Here is an 11,817-nt window from a genome sequence, read left to right on the forward strand (position 1 = left end):
AAGGAGCACTCACCATGGAGTGCCCATTTGACCTTAGTAGGATATCCAACAGAGCATTAACTTGGGCTTTCCCAGTATTGCATCAGTTAGGTTCAAATGGGTAAATAAAATAAGGGGCATCTAGTCTCACTCCCTATGCTCATCACTGAGCAAGCTCTGTTCAGTCACTTTTCCCCAAGAACAAAATGGGAGGCACCTTCCCAAACAGTGAGGGTTGTTTAACACTAAACTGTTTACTAAGAAAAACTGCCCAGTCCTTTGCTGAATATAATCATGAAAACTTCTCCTCTCTCTGAAACAGATCTGGTGCCCCCTGCCTGGCTGCAGGAACATAGATCTTGAGCTGTAAGGGCCTTTCAAGATGCCTTTTGGAACAAGTCGTCTCAGATTCAAGATGCTGAGTGCCTTTTTAGATCTAATCTCCTCAGCCCAGCTCACAAATGGCTTTCACAGACCCCACTGTCAAAAATCAACTGCTTCCCTCCCAACTACATTAATCTGCCATTGCATTCTGGCCTGTTTCTCAATGAAGGCAGCCAGAGACCACACTGCAGCCTGCTGACAGCCCTGTGAACATCTCCAGCAAACAGATGGTGGAATCTGTTTCAGAAACTCCATGATTCATCACCACAGCTTAAAGTTACAGGTGGTGGGAAAGGGGAGAGGGGGTAGGGGACCAAAGGCAGGGGAATTATAGGAACTGTCCATGGGGTCACCACTTTGCCAGTTGAGACATGGCCAGCAACAAGTAGCAGTTGTACGCAGGGTCTCAAGTACCTTGCCCAGCCATGAGCCCTGTAACAACTATCATCAAACAATGTCTGGCATGAAGCAGGCACCGCCATCCATGTATGTTTAATGAAACCCATTCTAGAGAAGCATCCAATTTCTAGGCTGGCAGAAATCTTGATTAATCACCTAATTCAAACTTTTTTTTTTTTTACATATGGGGAGGTGTGGCCCTGTAAGTGGGTAGTGATTCCCCCCAAATCACAGAGAAGTTAGCAAGCAGCCAGACTGGAATAAGAAACCCAATCTACAGATGCCTAGGCCAGTACTTTTGTACTCCACAGTGCGAACCACCCTCCTCCTCTATCACTTTACAGATGGGAATACAGAGAGGAAATGATTTCCTCAAGGGTAAAGAACTAGTGAAGTACCCTGGCTGGATCAGAGTCCAGTTATCTGATTCTTAGTATAATGCTCTTTTCTTGCTCCACCACAATTCCCCTCCCAATACAGATATATTGTGTGCTGTGTGTTTTGCGCAGGAAGGGAGCAGAGACTATAAATTGCAGGTGTTTACTTTGGAATGTTAGGGCTTGGGAAGAAAGTGCCCTGAGCTGGGCCCCAGGGAATGAGGCTTTGTGCCTGAGAGTTGGGGGAATGAAAGAAAGATGTGACGCAGGGTTGAAAGCCAACAGGAGAAGTGAAACTAGTCTTGAGTAATTGCTGTTAGAAAGCAGGTATGCTTGGCCGCAATGAGGTAATGCCTCTGCTTGCTATATTAGAGCATGTAAGATTATGGAAAATGCAAGCAGCTCTCTTTTATGAGCTCACTTCCTGGTGAAGAAGCCCAGGCCAGAGGATGAGAGGAAACAAGCTGATAAACAACTGCTGGGTGCACCATCATATTCCCTTCCAAGACCATTATTTCATGTGCTCTGCCAAAAAATCTCCTCAGGTTGGTAAGAAAGGTAGTACCCCTGGTTTACAAATGAGCAAATATGGAATCTAGAAAAATGGTACTGATGAACCTATTTGCAGGGAAAGAATGGAGATGCAGATGTAGAGAGTGGACTTGTGGACACAGTGGGGGAAGGAGAGCAGGATGAATGGAGAAAGTAGCACTGACATATATACACTATCATTTGTAAAGTAGATAATTAGTGGGAAGCTATTGTAGCCCAGCCTGGTCCTCTGTGATGACCCAGAAGGGTGAGATGTGGGGAGGGGAGGAAGGCTCCAGAGGGAGGGGATATATGTATAATTACTGCTGGTTTGCATTTTGTATGGCAGAAACCAACATTGTAAAGCAATTTTTCTGCAATGAAAAATAAATTTAAAAAAGAAAGCTAAGGAACTTGCCCAAATTTACACAGTGATTCAAATAGCAGCACCATCATTTCTCACCTCTCACTTCACCTTCCCCATAGTCTTCCTCATCACACCAAGTGTTTTGATGAAAAGCCTCCATGGTTTCCCACCCACAGTGGCAAATCTGTTTAAGGATGATGAAAAAAATCAGACAGGAAGGACAGGCAAGGCAGGAGGAAGGTGACTTTCTCTACCCAGCATGTCACCATCAAGACCAGGGCATTAGCTATTTCAAGTTTGTAGTCAGAACTAGCCCCATATGTCCACCATGAATGTTTATCATCTTGAGATCAAGTCCCAGTACAAAATCCAGTAGAAGGGCAGAGAGTATAAGGCAGAGAAAGGGATTAAATTGGTGAGTGGTACCTAGACTATACTAAAATAGGAGGAGGGCTTCTGATGTAAGGTAATCACCATCTGTGCCAAGTCAGGCTGTTTAAAAAACTATAAGACTACTATGGTAACCACTGTTACCATCATTTCATTTTAAAGATGCCATTTTGAAGCCAAGAGATAGGAAGGTGGAATCACAAAATTCAGTTTAAATTAAATATGTTTATCTTTAGAAAAACTCATTGGCTTTCAGAATTTAAATACTTTCAACTTCAGGAAAAACTCGTTCTCCTTATCTCATTTAGAACTAGGATGTCCAGCCATGCTAGTTAACTTGGGACTAAGGGATGTGGGATTGTCAGGGATGAAACTACAAATAACAAAGTCCCAAAATGGATGAGTTAGTCACTCTATCTAGGACTAGAAGTGTGGTGAGCCAGCACAATCCATGGACAGCAGGTTGAGAATCACTGCCACAGATAATTTTCTCTTGCTCTCTCTCTAGGACTCAAACAATATGAAGTGAAAAGTGACCATGGAATTAAATAATAGAGAGATGAAATCTTTATATCCTGAAGGTAAAATCTTTCTGAATCATAGGCTTGACCTCATGCAGTCAAGAAAGGGAGGTCAGAGATCCCATTGCTCAATATTTTCTGAGCACAAAATAAGCTCCAGTCCAGCTTCTCCTATGGCAATCGGCCATGTGGGGTCTGCATGTACACTGTTCTACCTTCACACAGAGAAATGCATTCAACCAAGTGCTTTGAGTTACTGCACCAGCTGTCATGGAGTAACCTCCTTTCATGATAGCCCTCCAAAGCAATCAAGTTCATTCCCAGGAGCTAGCCAAGTCTCTTTTACATTCACATAAATAAAAGTCACACACAATGCTATACTTCACTTTACTTCTCTTGTATATTTCATGTAGCAATCACTTTGTTTCCCTGTCCTGGAAGGCCTCACCACACAGCCACACTGGATTTCAGAAACCAAGAACTCACCCCGGTGCTCCTGCTAAATGGTCCAGTAACCAGGTATTGCTAGGTTGGCTACTGCCCCTCTCTCTTTGTTTATCACATGGTCTCTCCCCCTTCGTTGCTCTATCTCCTCAATGGATCATATGCCTGTTTCTGAGAGTGGCTGTATGAGATGCAGTGAATGTGGCTAGAAAGTTATAATAGCCAGGGTGGAAGCATGAAGGCTGCCCTAAATTTATTGTCCTTACTAGAGACTAGTAGTAAAGATACAGTGGTCATTCTAACATAAACTCATGGATAGAGGTCATTTCAACCTATAAGATGCAGGAAACCCTCCTAAGCCATACACATCAAATGATTATCTATACTGCTTTTAAAGAACTCTAGAGGAAAGAGGACTCAACAGTTTTTCTCAGTAGCTTGATGACTCTCACTGTCAATAAATCATTTACGTCTCATTTTAAATCTTTTTCTGATACAGTTCAGTTCAGTTGCTCAGTCGTGTCCGACTCTTTATGACCCCATGAACCGCAGCACTCCAGACCTCCCTGTCCATCACCAACTACCAACTTCAGGTAAATTCCTTTGGTCAGGTCCTCAGAGGAAATGGAGGACAGATTGGCCACTGTCATCCTGACAGGAGCCCTTCATCAACACAGATTAACTCAGATTGCTGGTATCTTGTGCTCAGTTGCTCAGTTGTGTCAAACTCTTGCCACCCCATGGATCATAGCCCACCAGGCTTCGCTATGCATGGGATTCTCCAGGCAAGAACACTGGAGTGGGTTGCCATGCCCTCCTCCAGGGAATCTTCCCAACCCAGGGATTGAACCTGTGTCTCTTGCATCTCTTGCATTGGCAGGAGGATTCTTTACCATCTGAGCCACAGGAGAAGCCCTGCTGGTACCTTACCTTTGGACTTTTCCCTCCCCAAATGAGCACTCTACCTCTCCCTGTGGTGTCTCCTTCCCAAGCCTGTGATCATTTGTTCTCAACTTTTCACTCCTGTGTATCCCTACTTACATGTGAGCACTTACTTAGTATTAATGAAACTGGAAACATTGCTCTTGTATTTTTCTTGGTGGAGAAAAACAAAGCAAATTCTTCCAACACCTTATCTCCTCCCCAGTCTCCATGGAAAAGGACTCAAACACTACTGGTTTTGGACTGGTTTGCGAGAAGCAGCTTTGTTGGCACTGTTATTGGCAAGGGAATATGAATAGGCCTTTCTCCTCACACCCCCAGACAGTGTGCATAGCCTACTAGCCAACCCTTTAACAAATAGTGGGTTGGCCAAAAAGTTTGTTCAGCTTTTTCCATAACAGTTTACGGAAAAACCTGGAAGAACTTTTTGGCCAACCCTGTTCATCATAGTCGGGCTTCCCTTGTGGCTCAGACGGTAAAGCGTCTGCCTGCAACGCGGGAGACCAGGGTTTGATCCCTGGGTCAGGAAGATCCCCTGGAGAAGGAAATGGCAACCCACTCCAGTACTCTTGCCTGAAAAATTCCATGGACTGCGGAGTCTGGTAGGCTACAGTCCATGGGGTCGCAAAGAGTCGGACATGACTGAGAGACTTCACTTCACTTCACCTCACCTCACTAATCATACTCAGTGTTGAGACTTTAAGAAATAATTAATAGGCATAGGCATATGGCTTCAGTGGGTAAATAGAGTCCTACTCCAGAAAAATTTCTTGCTCTTGTATTGAATTGGGTATATAAGCAACCTGACCATTCTAGATCTTTCTGCTTCAGTGCGTGCTAAGTCACTTCAGTCGTGTCCAACTCTGTGCAACCCTATGAACTGTAGCCCACCAGGCTCCTCTGTCTATGGGATTCTCCAAGCTAGAATACTGGAGTGGGTAGCCATTTCCTTTTCTAAGGGATCTTCCCAACACAGGGATGGAACCTTGGTCTCCTGCGCTGCAGGTGGATTCTTTACCACAAGTGCCACCTGCTTCAGACACAGCCTCAAAAAGAATCTATAACCACTTTCCAAGTATTTCTCGCCTTATTTTCTGCCACCTGAGTTCCCCCAGAATTTTCTCCTCTATACATCTCCACAATGGGCATCTCTCCAGATTCTCCTATGCCTGCAATCATCTCATGACTTATCTACCCCCAGAATTGTGTTTGTTTCCCATTTGTATCGTGGTAACTTGAAGAAGACCTCACTTTTTGTAAGGTTTATTGAGGTACACATGATATATGAAAATCTGCACATATTCAATGTATGTATCTCAATGAGTTTGGACACATGCCTACATCTGTAACACCATCACCACAGCCAAGGCACTGAATATATTCATAATCTTCAAAAAGTTCCTTGTAATGAATTTGAGTCAGTTCTAGTGAGGTGGATGAACCTAGAGCCTCTTATACTGGGTGAAGTAAGTCAGAAAGAGAAAAATATCATGTATTAACCCATATATATGAAATATAGAAAAACTGTACTGATGAACCTATTTGCAGGGCAGGAATAGAGATGCAGACCTAGAGAATGGACTTGTGGACATAGAGGGTAAGGAGAGGGCAGAACGAATTGATAGAGTAGCACTGAAACATAAACTATCATATGTAAAACAGATAGCTAATGGGAAGTTGCAGTATAACACAGGGAGCTCAACCCAGTGCTCTGTGACAACCTAAACGGGTGGTATGGGGTGGGGGTAGGAGGGAGTTTGGAGAAGGAGGAGACATGTATACTTATAGCTGATTCATGTTGTCATACAGCAGAAACCAACACAACATTGTAAAGCAATTATCCTCCAATTAAAAATAAATAAACAAATTGAAAAAACAAGTTCCTTGTATTGTTTTGTGGGTTTATGTGTGTTAAGAAAACTTAACATAAGGTCTATCCTTGCAATGTATTTTTGAAGTGCACAACACCATATCGTTAACCACAGGCACAAAGCTGTACAGAATATCTCTAGAAGTTATTCATCTTGTGTAACTGAAACTTTATGCCTACTGAGAAACAGCTCCACATTCCCCCTTCCTCCAGCCTCTGGCAACCACCATTCTACTCCATGCTTATAAAGACCTCACTTTAGGTCTAAATCTTGTCTTTCAAATTCTCAGCTTTCTTGCTTGTGGATTGTCTTTCTAAGCCTTCTCCCTCCTCCCATCCTCTTTTAATCTGGGGTAGAAAGACTAGCAAAAGTAGCTGTGTTGGGTTTGTTTGTTCATTTATTTGCATTTCTCCGTCCTAAGGTGAAGATGTTCACCAGGAGGTAAGATGTTGGGAGGCAGGAAGCCAGGGAGTTAGTGCAGAGGATCAACCGAGTCATCAATAACCTAGAAGGTCAATTATAAATAATCAAGTTGGCCATGGAGAGACAGGGAAAGCCCATAAAAAGAACCTCCATGTTAAGTCCTGGGCTATTCCCTTTCTCCTGAGTCTGAGATTAGAAAGGTGAAAATTGGAATGATTTCCTAAATTTTATATGAGCTTCTCCCTTCTTTGGAAAAATAAAATAAAATACTGCTCATTGAGCTCCCTGTCTGTCTTTTGCTTTGGAAAGTGGGGTATCAATCAGAGATCTTCACCCCAGGTCTTATTCTGCCTGGACCAGTGCCACCACCTTTAGTGTTCAATTGGTTGGCTAGGAGACCTATCTCACACCCTCCACCGGTTAGGAACTACTCCAACCAGCCTGCTCTGGCAAGACACCATTAAGTTCTATCAACAATGGATTAACTGGTAAAGCATTTCCCTACAACCTTAAGTTAATAATCCCAGCCCTGCTATTGTTGCCCAGTACTCCCTCTACCCATGACCTCCAGTAATGAATAAAACGCCACCACAGCTGACCTCCTCCATTCAATGAATCTAGCCAGTGTAGGAAGAAGGTGCACTGAATGCTTCTACTACTTCAGCAGACAGGAGAGGCAGTCTGGCATGTGAAGAGTGTTTTTCAAATGGGGTCCCCTAACACCTCTGCATCAGAATCACCATCAGTACTTGTCAAAAATGTAGACTACGACCTCCTTTTAAGATTCACTGAATTAGAGTCTATGGAATTTGCATTTTTCAAAAATCCTCAGTTGATTCTGATGGAAACTAATGATTGAGAAATAGCATCTTCATGGACAAGAGTCCAGATTTTGGAATCCAGATCTGGGATAGGGTCCTGAGGTCTGCCCCTTACAAGTTAGATGAACTTGAAAGGCTCACTTAAAACCTTTGAGTTTGAATTTCCTCTATAAAATAAAGACGATGGAACACAGAGTTCAAGTGAAGTATCATCTGTGCTATGTTATCCTAACACCAGGATAGGTAATTCTCCCACCTACTAGAGAAGACAATATCGTCCCATTAAGTAATAGAGAAGACTCAGAGTCACTCAAGAAGGGGAACATTATTCCTCTTCCCTTTCTCCCCTAACCAGTCTCTCAGTGATTTCTCCTCACCATGAGACTTCTTTCTGCTTTGTTTCCTACCATGAAATAGAATCATTTGGCCCAGTGTTCCTTTCAAGAATGGATTTATAGCTAAACTATTTCAGGTTTTTCTGGAAATCATCATGCTTTGGCACACAGTAGGAACTCAAATATTTACTGAGCAAATGCAATATTTTACTTCCAGTCCAACTCACTTCAACATCTGCATTTCAGTTTAACCCCAGCACCCCAATTCAGTACCATAACCCCAATTTTGGCAAGTCTAAGAAGTCAACCAGCACATCAGCAAACCCGATCCACTTTTATTTCTATAGACAGGTCAGAACAAAATCCTTCCCTCCACTCCCAGAGACCCGGACTTCCTCTACTCAAGTTACCAACTCTCCTGGGGAAACCAACCAGCATTTAACTCTTAGGTCTTCACACCGTGTCAACACGAAACGGGAATCCAGCCCCGATTCCTCTTAGCCTCTGTGTAAACAACAGACTTGAGGAAGTAAAAATGAACCAGTTTGCCTTTGGGAAGAAAACAGCTTCTCTGAGCTGTCAGATGAAAGGGCAGGAAGCCTGAGAAAGGAAGGGGAGAAGGGGGGTTGAGCAAAGGGAGAGCAAACAGTTTCTTATCCAGCTGTTTCAATTGTATTTGGCCCAAGTTGCAAATTTACCTTCTGACCACGAAGGCTGATTGACTTGTTCCCTCTCTTCGGACTCACATCTGAGAAACAACTTCTCCTCACAGCTTGTCAGAGGGGATGGGAATTCCAGCTGCTCTTTGCAGTGATGCCTGAAAAAAAACTTGCTTTACCTTTGGGAGAGAGAGGCGGAGTCTAACCTAATGGGAATTAACTCCAAACACGCTGGAGGCTTCAAAGTCAGCCTCAGACATGCAGGCACTTAAGTAGCTTAGCAGGCACAGCATCCCCCACCTCCATCCTCACAGATGCCAAGTCAGCTGTGCGTGAGTAAGTGAGAGTGTGTGCGTGCGTGTGTATGTGTGTGTGTGTGAGCGTGTGCAGATATGTCCACACTTGAACTGCATAGCTGTCTCACTTCCTCACCTGCTGCCCAAATGCTTGCCGAGGAATAGATGTTCTCCCTAACTTCCCAAACCCTAAATAATCTCACCATGTATATTACATAGCAGATTTACATGGTTGGAAATGACGCAGTAGACACATGCCTGAAGGGAGTAGGACAGAATAAACTCTTCCCCAAACTGATTTCCACTATATGATGGGGAAGGTGCTCCAACAGGGCCATCCATGACTCCAAGGTGTCTCAAGTTTACACTGAAAAACTTAAAATCACACATTGAAAAGGCTAAATAATACTTTAGAAAAAAATAACAGTACTATCAAAAAATAATAGCACTACCAAAAGTCAATGTTTAATATCCCAAAGCACCAATAACTGTTCTTATATTTGAGCGAAGAATTGAGAAGTCTGGAAAGTCATGAAGCTTTGCCTGACACTCTGCTCCAAGCTGATGTCATTTCTCCCACCTCTAATGTCCCTGGCACTCTATATTTATTTCAGGAAATTTATTACCTTCTACCTTGTATCAACTTTTTGCATATATGTCTTCTTTCACCTCTGAGTTGCCTTGTGAACAGGGAACTTGGCTGAACAAAATGAGTTAGAAGAAGGAATGGTAACTAGCTAAACTTAATAGAGCATACCGTTGTGTTGTTGTGTGTTAGTTGCCCAGTCGTGTCTGACTCTTTGCGACCCCATAGACTGTAGCCCGCCAGGCTCCTCTGTCCAAGGAATTGTCCAGGCAAGAATATTGGAGTGGGTAGCCATTCACTTCTCCAGGGGATCTTCCTGAACCAGGGATCAAACTGGGGTTTCCTGCATTGAAGGTGGGTTCTTTACCATCTGGGCTACCAGGGAAGCCCTAGTAGAGCATACTAGACTGATCCAAAGAAACTTTCCTTCCATAATGGCCCACTTACCTTCTCAGAATGCTGTGGAGGTTATCAAGCCTGTTATGATTCAGAATATGAGAGCAAATGAACTAGCAGTTTAGCACATTCATTGTAGCCTGAGTATTTAATGAAGTTGTTGAAATTTTTCCCGTGGGCATTCCTGTCTTTCATCAGTGATATAGCCTTATATTCATGAATGTATGCATCTGTCTATCTTGCTACTTCCCACCAGCACTTTCTAACCATTTTTTTTTCCTGCTCCAGCACACTGATAAACCACATTCCCATCTGTAATAATGGCTTACTAAGGCAGTTACTGGGGGAGGAAGGGGTGACCCCATAGGTTGAATGTCAGACTTTTAGCAGTATAAACTCCCAAGATAAGTTTTATAATCTTCTTGTTCATGTCCTCTTAAGCACTACTGCTTCAGATATGGGACTATATAAAGAAAAATGCTGACCCTTTCTCATTAAAAATAAGTCGATATTAACAGACACTGTGTGTGAGATATGGCTGAAAATTTTGACATCAGAAAGATAGTGATTTTGTGTTATGCATTGATAAAGATTGCCTTTTACTTAGCGGCTACACCTGACATTTGGGTAACATCACTATTTGCAATTCTAAGAGCTAATTTTTACTTACCTTTTTTTTATCCTCTTTTTTCTGTGCCTCCAGTTCCCTTGAGTGGAATACCATGGAAACTATGCTAAATAACAATCAAATTTATTGGGTAAAGTTTTGTTTCCTGTTCTTAATTTAACAATTGATAGTGACCTTGGAAGGAGAAGGCAATGGCATCCCACTCCAGTACTCTTGTCTGGAAAATCCCATGGACAGAGGAGCCTGGTAGGCTGCAGTCCATGGGGTCGCTGAGTCAGATATGACTGAGCGACTTCACTTTCACTTTTCACTTTCATGCATTGGAGAAGGAAATGGCAACGCACTCCAGTGTTCTTGCCTGGAGAACCCCAGGGACGGTGGAGCCTGGTGGGCTGCCGTCTATGGGGTCACACAGAGTCAGACACGACTGACGCGACTTAGCAGCAGCAGCAGCAGCAGTGACCTTGGGAAAAAAAATTTGCTGGCATCTTGCAGCTCTTGGTAAATTTACATCTGAAAAGGCTTTTCAACCCCGCTTCCATAATATCATATGGGAAGGATTGAGAAGGGAACACATCTTATTAGTCATTTAGGGGACAGGGTGATATATAATATTTTAATAATACTAAAATGGGTATTGGTCAGGGACCTGGGGAATACCTACATTCTGCCTTTGATCAGTATGAAACAAGAGATCCTGCAAAGATAAGATATGGTGACAGGTGATTCTGATACATAGCACCACTCCACCCCCATTCTTAGTTTGCAAAACACTGCTCTGTACAATAGAATTTCCCAAGCAGAATCAACACTCCCACAACATTTTGCAGTCTAGACAAGGGGTCAGCAAGCTGGAGCCTGTGCCATGCACCATATTCAATAGGCTGCCTGTTTTTGTAGTTTTATTGGCACACAGACATAACTTATTCATTTATGTATCATCTATGGCTGTTTTCACGTTACAACTGAAGAGTTGAGTAGTTGTGACAAGGATCTCATGGTCCACAAAGCCTAAAATATTTGTGCTCTGGCTATTTAAAAAAAAATTCTGACTACTGGTTTAGATCCACACCAATAGATTATAACAGAGACATTATGTTAATTGTTATAAGAAAGGTGTTGAAAAAAGAGGGAGGGAAAGTGAAATTAAGAGAAACGTTGCTTGCTTTCAGCTTTGTGAAGGTGCCAGTCAACCCTCGCCAGTTCTTTAGAATCAATCTGTGAAGTTAAGAATGCACTAGAGATCAGTATAAGCCAAATATTCGCTAAGTCTACAAAAATGTATTTCTCTGTTAACTGGCTACTCTTTGAACCTGCGTTTATGTGCTTCTCCAATATGCTTTAAGTCTTTAACTGACAATTTTATAGACATATGTCACATACCATGAGGTTCACCCTTTAAAAGTATAGAATATGGTTTTCTTTGTATATTCACAAAATTGTACACTCCATCACTGCAATATAATTC

The 11,817-nt window shown here is 42.7% G+C and overlaps 1 protein-coding gene across 1 annotated transcript in view; it reads right to left on the reverse strand.

Moving 5' to 3' along the window:
- Positions 1-8,582, reverse strand: part of LHFPL1 (LHFPL tetraspan subfamily member 1) — a 62,372-nt gene extending 53,790 nt beyond the window's left edge. Inside the window, exon 1 of the mRNA XM_043896525.1 lies at positions 8,483-8,582. The gene's annotated coding sequence lies outside the window, so the exon portion shown is untranslated. The remainder of the gene's footprint in view (positions 1-8,482) is intronic.
- Positions 8,583-11,817: the final 3,235 nt, after the last annotated feature.

This window comes from Cervus elaphus, chromosome X (genome assembly GCF_910594005.1).
Source record: "Cervus elaphus chromosome X, mCerEla1.1, whole genome shotgun sequence".
Lineage (NCBI taxonomy): Eukaryota > Metazoa > Chordata > Mammalia > Artiodactyla > Cervidae > Cervus > Cervus elaphus.